Below are 9,952 nucleotides of genomic sequence, written 5' to 3'. Positions count from 1 at the left end.
GTCCCTCTGTGACTGTATATTAATTTTTGCTTACCTTAGCTGTCTGTATTTCCCCTCTGAAGAGCTATCCATACTGTGGTTAGAGGAGAATGGTGAAGTTTTGACCTAGCTGTATTGAGCAGAGAAGGGTCAGTGTAGGGGAGACAACAATCAGGGGCCTTTTCTAGAGAGCTTATTTAAGGGGCCTTAGATAGAAGTCACATTGTAGTTTAGAATTATGATCTCCCTTTACAAGATTGATCTAGTGGATCTTGGTAATAGGAGTCTGGCACATTTGTTGTTGATATTTATCTGTATGATTATTTGGAGTTTGGCAGCTTCTAGGTGAGAATAAACAACTTTTTATAAGAGATTAAAGCTTGTATGACCAATACTGAATATTAGAATAGAAAGACAGTTGGGAGGAAGGAGCCACATCTAGACACTGCTCTTAAGGGACTGGAACAGTGATTATAACCAGCTGGCTCTTAGACCTGTCTATTATTGGAGATTATTTAAAAGTCTGATGTTTTTAAGAGTTTTTTTTTTTAACCAGATCTGAATTATTTAAAGACAACAATTTTTACTTACTAGTGAACAAGTCTCTCTAGTTTTAGGTATAAAAAGTGGGGAAATTTTGTGGTTTTTGAAGGACAATTTTAGCTGAGGAATTTAAAGATTCTTGCTGAGCTCTTAGAGCTTTCATTGTAGTTTTTTAGCCTTACTGATCTATAGTGGTGGTCAGCTCTAGGTGTAGCTGTGGAAACTGACAGCAGGGTTCAGTAATAGGAGCCTTCTTTTTTATATCTGGCCTTTATTATTATGCTAATTTTACAGTGTTTGGGGGGGTTACCAGGGATGAAACTCAGGACCTTGTGCTTGGAAGGCAGGTGGCGGCACCACTGAGCTAAATCCCTGGCCCTTTTTGGTTATTTTGGTTGGGTGTTTAAAACCAAGTTAAAGTGAGACTTGTGTTAATTAAAATTAATGCTTTGTTGTCTATTAAGGTCAAGGATCTTTAGGGGTTACTTTTGGAACCATGCATAGGGCCTCTCAACTCTTTTGTCCATGTCGGCCACCAGGATGGATCACAGTCTTGCTTGAGAAGATGGCTTCTCGTGGAAGCATGGGAGGCAGCTTTCTGTTTGGTAACCCTCTTTTTGGGCAGAGTTTACATTGGTTGGCTCTTGTCTTCTGGGGTCCAGCAATCTCTGTTCAGGAGGTTGGCTGACTCACTAAAGCTGTGGGATCTTGTAGAAAAGGTCCCCTTATGTCTTGGGTCTGTGTTGACCTTGGAGGTCCAGGTCCGAATATTGGTTGTCTTTTAGCCTAGTTATCTTTTGAGCTCTGATTTCTAAACCTCAGTTGGTTGTTGAATACCCAGGAGAACATTTAAATTTATAATATGACCCCAAGGGAATTATCATTTTTATTAATCATGATATTTTTAGAAGTTAAATTTTTGTGTAATGCTAACAGATAAAGTTTTATAAAGTTTGAGAGCAAGGGAAACATGCCATTTTAGCATGACAGTCATGATGACATTATCATAATATCTCTGAACCACATTTAGATCTCCATTTTAGTATAGAATGTTTTAGTCAGTTACCTAATTATAAAATATTAAATGACATAAAATTTTTCCTAAATTTGTTGTCTTTTGATAGTGTCATTTAAGAAGAATGAGGTTGTTTATGGATGTACTTTATTAATGTTTAACCTATAATTTTTAGAGTGATATTGTCTAGACCGTATAGTGTTTAGGTACCTCTAATGGTTACAATGGTGTAACAACCACATGAGCACAAACCTGAAAATGCACTGGTGTCATCTGGCTGGCTGTCTCATATTGGATTGGCATGCACATTTTATCACGAACAGCTGGGTCACAAGTAAGGCAAAGCCAGATGCCTGAGCCTAAAAAGTTTATCATCATAAATATCTTTAGAAGGAAGTCACCCCTGTGGATAAGATGTTTTTAGTTTGTGTTTTTGAAGATCTGTACATTTGGGAAATGTAAATATATTTAATATACCATGAGGTTAGAAATAGTATTATAACTATATAGAAATCTTTGTATGTATTTAGTTTTTACTCTTAAGAAAAATTTTAGACTCCTAACAGGTCTATAGTGTATAATTGCACTGACAATTAAAGACATCTTTATAGCTCTGATAAATTTAGGAAACAGTGTTAATGACAGCAAATAGACTCATTACACAATATACACGTGTTTCTCATTTACACAATAATAAAAATGCTTGTTTAATCAAATCCAGTAAATGTAGAACAATTTTAAATGTCAGGACCTAGTTTAAAGAACTAATGTCCAGATGTAAAAGAGATCACTTATTAGTTATTATTATTTGAATGTATGAACCTTATTTAGTATTAATTTTATAAACTTTAAAGCTTAAACTCACCATGTATTTTGTTTTTAGATGTATTTCTAGTCCCAGATATATAGATTGTGTAATAACATTTTACAGGTTAACATTTAAATATTCTAACAAGTAAAACTCACTTTTTATTAACTAAAAGCCTAACGGTGACACAATTTTACTAAAATATAGAATCTTTGTTTTTAAATCTACTTTAGCGAAGAGCATTTTAATTTTGGAAAACCATATTGTTTTAGACATAGAAAACTTAACCTTTTAATTATAGTAAAAACAACAATTTTAGATGACTCATCATAACAGATACTTTTTTAGCTATATATATCTATATCTATATAGATATAGATAAATATAACTCAAGATATATATATATATATATAAAACTTTGATTAAGAAAATCTCTTTAGTACACAGATAATAATAGACATTGCATTTATAAGACTGATTTTTGATATTATCTTGATTATCTAACAACCTGGATGAATGTAAAGCATTTCTTTGAGTTCCACAGAAGTTTGTCAGCTACCTGTGTTCCTGAACTGTGAAACTTGAATGTGTGGGCTAAGGAATAGTTTCTCTTGATAAGTAATTTATAAAAATAATGGAAAAGAATGGAAAAAAAAGAAGAAGAAAAGAGAAGAACACAGAAATAGCATACAGTTCATGGAACAAGGTACCTCCAAGGGTAGAGAATATCAAAGCAAGGCACCAACATGGAAAGGGTGCCCTCCCTTCAAGGCTGAGGTTCAAGATCTCGCTAGAGAGAGAGGGGGACTGTGGCCTGCTGGAGAGCAAAATTCTTTGAGGTGCCACAGGCCAGGGCTGGTAAGCAGATAATTGTGGAGTGCAGCTGGCCAGGACTTTGAGCAGAAAACCAGTTGGAAAGTGGCTGCCATCAGGCTGCACTCAAGCTGCTTCTGAGGTGGCAGTAAAACTTACTGGGAAACCCACACTAGGTGCTGGCAGAACTCACTGGCAGGTGTGTGGCATACTACTTATGGCTTCCACAGGAGTTAGAGGACTGAAGAAGAATCAAGAAGGAACATTCCTTTCATGGCTACCTTGCAGTGTCCCCCCTGCGCACTACCTACAAATCATAACAGTGCACCAGCTGACACTGACTACAGATTAGTATCACAGAGCAGGGCAGAGAAGGGTGGATTTGGGTCTGAGAGGTAATGCATTGATGACTGAAACAGCCACCTCCCTTGTACTTACCTCCACACTCTTTTGCACACATTTTAACTTTTCTGCAACACAAAGCCAATTCTATTTTTCACCAAAGTTCAGAGTTGTTTCTTCTCAAAGGAGGAGACACACCATTTCTCTACGTAGTATATCCTCAGCTGGCTACCTCCCTATAGTCTTCAGTTTATATGAGGATCTTTAAGAGACTGCAAAGTAAGCTGATATTAAAAATTTAGTCACCCGCACTATTAAATTTAATCTTTGATTTAAAGCTCTGTGGCTCCTGTAATTAAGAGATCCTTTAACGCTTCCAGGGAAATGGTCTGGTTTTCAGACTATATCTAGATCAGTGTTAAAGGATATGAGCCTGTCCTTTTCTTTGTGTTGGTGCTGCAAGACCCAAGTGAGTCATCTAATTCCATAGTTCTTGGACTCTGTTACTGCTGTAAGGGTCAAATGCAGTGGCCACTTGATTTCCTAAGATACTTGTATTAAGAACTTCATCACAGCCAACCACAAATGGTAGCCTAGTTGTGATGCTGATGCTTTCCATGGATTGGTAGTGTTCTGTGATGGTTAGTTTTCACTGTTGGCTTGCTTGATTTAATCAAACACTAGTCTAGGCATTGCTGTGAAGCCATACTGCAGATGTTTAGCATCTGCAGCCAGCTGATGTTGAGTAAAGGAGATGACACTTGATAATGCAGGTGGGACTCATCAATAACTTGAAAGACTTCAACTCAGCTGTTTCTTGCCTATGCTAAGGGTAGTCATTCTGACTCAAGTTTCAGACTGAAGACTGTGGCTTCAACACTTGTCTGAGTTTCCAGTCCCTAATACAAACTTGCCAAGCCCCACCCCCTACAATTTTGTGTTAATAACCCTCTTCTATATTTATATAGTGCACACATTACATACACGTACGTTACATAATACTCTATTGGTTTTCTTTCTCTGGAGGACCCTGACTTGCTCAAGTCCCATAGTACAATCTAAATCCCATTATCCCATGTTGTAGGGATATCAATTCTTTATCAGCTAGGAGATAGAAGCCACTTCTGTAATATGACCATAAAAAATGTAATATAAGGAGATTAAGGAAAGCTGATTAATTGTAAAGAAGGAGCAAGAGAGAACTCTAAAGAATATAGGAATAGCAAATGTAGGAAGCAGATAACAATGAGGAAGAACTAATTTGGAAGAGGCCCCTATGCCCCATGGTTTAGATAGAGAACTCCTCAGAGAACTATGGCTCAGTCTACTGCATGCAGAGAAGTTTGCTGAATCCTGCAGATTATGGCTGCCCAGCAGGAAGTCTCCCTGGGAGGCCCATGAAAGCTGTTGGAACCAACCATTAAGTGTCAGGACACCAGTGTTGCAGAGGCTGCCTGCATGCTCAGGGAAAGTCCACCTTCTGGGGTTATGGTGAAGGTTTTGACAGCATGGGATTTCCTCAGGTCCCACACATCCCCGTGGCCATGCAGAGGAGTCAAGAGGAAAGCACACTGGAACCAGAGAGAAAAGCTCCTTTCTTTGTTATGGAGGTCCAGTATTGTGGGACCAAAGCTCAGATTTGAGGACATTTATTCTCAAGTATGGCCACTTTGGGGTGGCTACAAGGTGCTTGGCTGGACTCTAAGCAGACTGTGCCATTTTCTCCTGTAATGAAAGGCAGTGCTTGACTCCGGTAAAACTGGCTTATGAAGAGACTGACTCCAAGTGTAGGTCTCTGGACTTCGTGTTGCCATTTGGTTAATTCTCATTTATTTTGGCCTTAGTGATATATTCCACTAGCATTGTGTCTAGAAAACTATCTGAGGACCATATAAGAATCCATTAAGAAATTGGAAAATCCCCTAAAGCATTGTTGCTAACCCATGTCTTTATATAGAAGTATGTTTTGATTTTTAAATGTCTTTGTATATTTAGGTACAAAATAATAAACTTTCTCTCCTCAGTGGGCATTGTGATTGCATAAATATTAGCAGTTTTTGAGGATTCTCACAATGCATTGGAGTTTTTCTTTTTTCTTTTTCTTCTTCTTTTTTTTTTTTTAGGCAGAGTCTTGCTATGTAGCCAAGGCTGATCTTGAATTCCTAACTATCCTCCTGCTTCAGCCTCCTAAGTGCTGGGATATAGGCGTTTACCACCACGTCCAGCAATGCATTGGTTTTTGATGCAATTAAAATAGATAAATTGAGTGAATAAAGACGATAACTGCTTCTCTGGTTAGGAAAAGCAATTCAATATTTCCCTCATTGTGGGTACGAATCAGCCCACAGACTTGTTGTTTTCTGTTTCATCTACCACAATTTCTATTACTAACCTCTATTCCATTAACACTGTAGAAATCATCTCAGTCAGGCTTGGCTCCACCTTTTCTCTCAGTTTCCACCTTCTAGGAAACAGGCTCTAGGATACTCGTGGGGAATGACTCATCTGGTCTGCACTCATTCTCTCCCCATCCTGCCATCTCTGTTCTGCTCAGCTGCAAGGAAGCTTTTCTGTCTTCTGGGGTGGTAGCAGGGTGAGGTAGGACATTCTTTTCCTTTCTTGTTTGTCTCAGATATTTTAAAAGATCCCAGTACATTTGTTTTAGTCTCAAGGTTTGGCTCTTTAACGAACTGTATCTCCAAAACGTTAATGCCAGGAAATCCTCCAGGCCTGGTGTACTTTTCTGCCTCAATTTACTCCTACCTTAACACAGTGAACATACAGCTAATGTTTTGCTTGTGAAAGGGGCATAGAGTGGAAAATGAACCAAAAATACTATCTTTCAATTTTTTTCACCTATTAATAGTGATAGATTATAAAATAACCACTCATTTAATGTTCAAATAATTAGCCAGGTGTGGTGGTGCACACCTGTAATCCCAGCAGTTGGGAGGCTGAGGCAGGAGGATCGCTTTGAGTTCAAGACCAGCCTGGGCTACATAGTGAGTTCTAGGTCAGTCTCATTTATATTTTATATTTTATTATAAGATATATTATATATAATTAAAAATTTTATTATTTGTGGAATCAATGTATATTATAGCCACTTCATTTTAAGCATTTTCTTTTGAACATTGAATATTTGAATAGAATTCAGAATACAGAACAAATACATCTCATAAAAATGTTAGACTGCTAGACTCCTTTCTTGGTTCCCTTCGAAAAATTAAACTCAACATAAAACCCCCATTAAATTTTAGAGGTAAGAATGTGTTTTATGTAATGCATGATAAAAAATTCCCAGGTTATATAAACTTTAAGGTTCCACATAAGTTATAGTCATTTGGAAATGACAACAGAGTAATTGGCAGCTTCAATATTTTACATACGAAAAATTAGATACAAAATTTAAATTAAAAATCGCTTCTCGGCCTTTTGGCTAAGATCAAGTGTAAAATTTAAATTAAAAAAAATTTAGATACAAAAGTGAAAGCCTTGAGAGGACAAGAATCTCCTCCTAAAGTCTAACTTCTTAAGAATTTTATTTGAAAATCTTAAATATTGTGTAGGGTAGGCTTTTAGAATACATAAAATTATTCAAATTTCTCTCTGTCAATCTGGTCTGAGGATGATGATTTGGAGGACAAGAAAGTTACTAATAGGGAAGCAGTAGGAAATAAAGTAGGCTTCTTGTGAACTGTCACTGTTTCCCATTTGGAAGAAGATGATCATTTGTTATTTTAAGATTTGTGGAGTGGGAGAAGCAGATCAGCCTTTCATACCACTGAAATAGATTTCTCCTGGCCCTACATCTCCCTTATTACTTGTTGCTAATTCTTTACAAAAGGAAAAAAAAATTCCTTCCTATGTTTTTGTCTGCAATAATTTCATAGTTGTATTAAACAAGTCTTTAAGCAGGGATGTGGAAAGCAGTGAAAATAGCTTATTTTGTGACGGCACAAACTTCTTGAACAACAACTGTCCTTTTCTCATTATTTTCCCCTATGTTCCTATTCCTACCAGTTGAGAGGTAGCTGAAAGATTTTGTGAAGAAGTCTGAGTTTTCTTGCCCAGGAGAGAATTGAAAAAGAGTCTTTTGTTATAAGGGTCTGTGATTTTGGAGCAACTGCACTAGACTGACATTGAGGAAAGACAAGAAAGTCAAGGGAAGAAATTGAGTCATGGAGGGTGTTGGAGCTGAGACCCTTGATGGTGGTGACCAGGACTGAATATATAACATTGTGACTTCCAGGGATGGGCAAAGATTCCAGAGAAGTTAGTTATTCTGTGAATGACAGTCATCCACCATGGAATAAACTACTTGAGTTGGGCAATACAGTCTTAGGTTCTGAGACCATGATAGACCAAGGCCAAGTTAGAGGTATGGTATAGCCCCTAATGGATTTCACAAGCCCTGGTATTCTTGTGCTGGTGGTGCACAGATGGTGGCAGTGGTCTAAAAATAATTGAGATTTGTTTATTTTTTTTTCTCATTGAGTTTATTGGTACATTTTAGGTATACAGTACAGTTACATTCATCATTGGGATCTTGTACCTTTACATGACATGTCAAAAATAATTGAGATTTGTTTATTTTTTTTTCTCATTGAGTTTATTGGTACATTTTAGGTATACAGTACAGTTACATTCATCATTGGGATCTTGTACCTTTACATGACATGTCAAAAATAATTGAGATTAGATTTTATACCAACCCTAGTGGAAGAGGGTTCCTGTTTTAATAAATTTTGGAAAAGTAGAGACATAGAAAATTTATATACCTATTAGTTATGGAACAAACTATACTATTTAAATTTGTTTGAAAAGATAGATAAAAGGAGAAAGCAAGATGTATTTATTTATCTTCTCTACAAATACAATGCAATGCTATGGAGGCTAGTGAAAGATCATTTCATGTTCTCTTTTTGCCCAGACGTCTAAGTTCAAGCAAAATTAGAGAAAAGTCAGCAATACAGCACAAGAAATATTTACTGACTGTTATGCTGTCAGTGAATACAAGGTATTTACCACTGAGGAAAGTGGAACAATCCAAATAACTTATACATTAAATCTATAAAGTACTAATGATGTCAGTAAAAATTTAATATGATGGGGTGTGGCCAGGGCTAGGATGTTCACCTCAAGTATTGTCAAAGAATTAGTCTTCAATCATATTTCATGGGGGTGGAAGAGACATGTTTAGACTCAAAGAATTGGAAGTAAATAGAAATATTATTTCTGCTCATCTTCAGCATTGGTTTCCTCATTAGAAAAAATTTATGTAAAAGATCAGTTTAGTAGCCAAGAAATCTGTAAGACTGTTCATTATAAAAATCTTAAGATTTAAGTACAGATGAAATTGATAAGCTGAAGCTCATGGAGATTGTTAGCCTATTAAGAAAAAAACTTGAAAATCGTAAATTGGTATAAATATGTAAATCTTCAGAAGAAAGTGGAATCAGAAATCATGAGGGCTCCCTTGAAGAAATTCAGACCTGTAGTTCAAACCTAGATTCAGCTGATCTTGAATGTGTTTGGTGCTAGAGAAACAAGTATCAACTTTCCCAAGGAACATAGTACAAAGAAATCCTCTTGTCATTTTAAGTGGTGAAAAACTGCTGTTCAAAACACTATACCAAAACTTGATTCTTCTCCTTTAGATTTAAATGACCAGCTCTAAATATGTTAGAGATATTTTTCTGAAATTTGGTAATAAATGGATTCCTTTTGGTAGTGGCGCAGATAAACAGACCAATCAACCAGATACTGAACAGGAAGTACAATGTTTAAGAATAATCTAGTGATGTCATGTCAACACTAAGTCCAAGAGTACACCAGAAGGGGCTTATGGCAACTCATTCCCCAGTGTAAGGTAAAACTCTAGAAAGCTCAAGGCAAGTAGCAGGTAGGAGATAGGGACACAGGGAAATCCTGATGTTGCTGTTGGCACTCTGAGGTCTTGAGCAAATAATTTACCTTTCATTATCTAGAACCAAGGGTAGGCCCGTCTTGAAGTCTTAAGATTTATAAAACTCAAAATCAGGCACATATTAATATGTGCTGGGAAACCGTTGTCCTATGGTTAATTGTAGGTAAAGCTGTACATATCTTCCTACCACTTAGAAGCTAAATGAGGGACCCAAAAGAGAGACGTGAAGGATTAAGATTGGCAGGATTTATTCATTATTCCATGATAACCTTTAGCCAGAAGATGGAGAAATTCACCTAAAATATCTGCCCTCAGGTGTGTGTGTGTAGGTGTTGAAATATTAGAATGTGGAGAGACAATGTCTTAGCAGGCCTGACTGGGTTCCTATGGTTTATTCTTTTCTTTATTATTATTATTATTATTATTATTATTATTATTATTATTATCATTATTATTTTTTTTTTGGTTTTTTGAGACAGGGTCTCACTATGTAGTTGAGACTGACCTAGAACTCACTCTGTAG

General features: G+C 36.6%; 1 pseudogene; it reads left to right on the top strand.

The window, feature by feature from the left end:
* Positions 1-6,919: 6,919 nt before the first annotated feature.
* On the top strand, positions 6,920-7,033 carry LOC117285545 (annotated as a pseudogene).
* Positions 7,034-9,952: the final 2,919 nt, after the last annotated feature.

This window comes from Fukomys damarensis, unplaced genomic scaffold (assembly GCF_012274545.1).
Source record: "Fukomys damarensis isolate Sample0158 unplaced genomic scaffold, DMR_v1.0_HiC HiC_scaffold_1, whole genome shotgun sequence".
Taxonomy (NCBI): Eukaryota; Metazoa; Chordata; class Mammalia; order Rodentia; family Bathyergidae; genus Fukomys; species Fukomys damarensis.
Note: the sequence above shows the minus strand (reverse complement) of the source record. Positions and strands in the feature narration are given on the sequence as shown.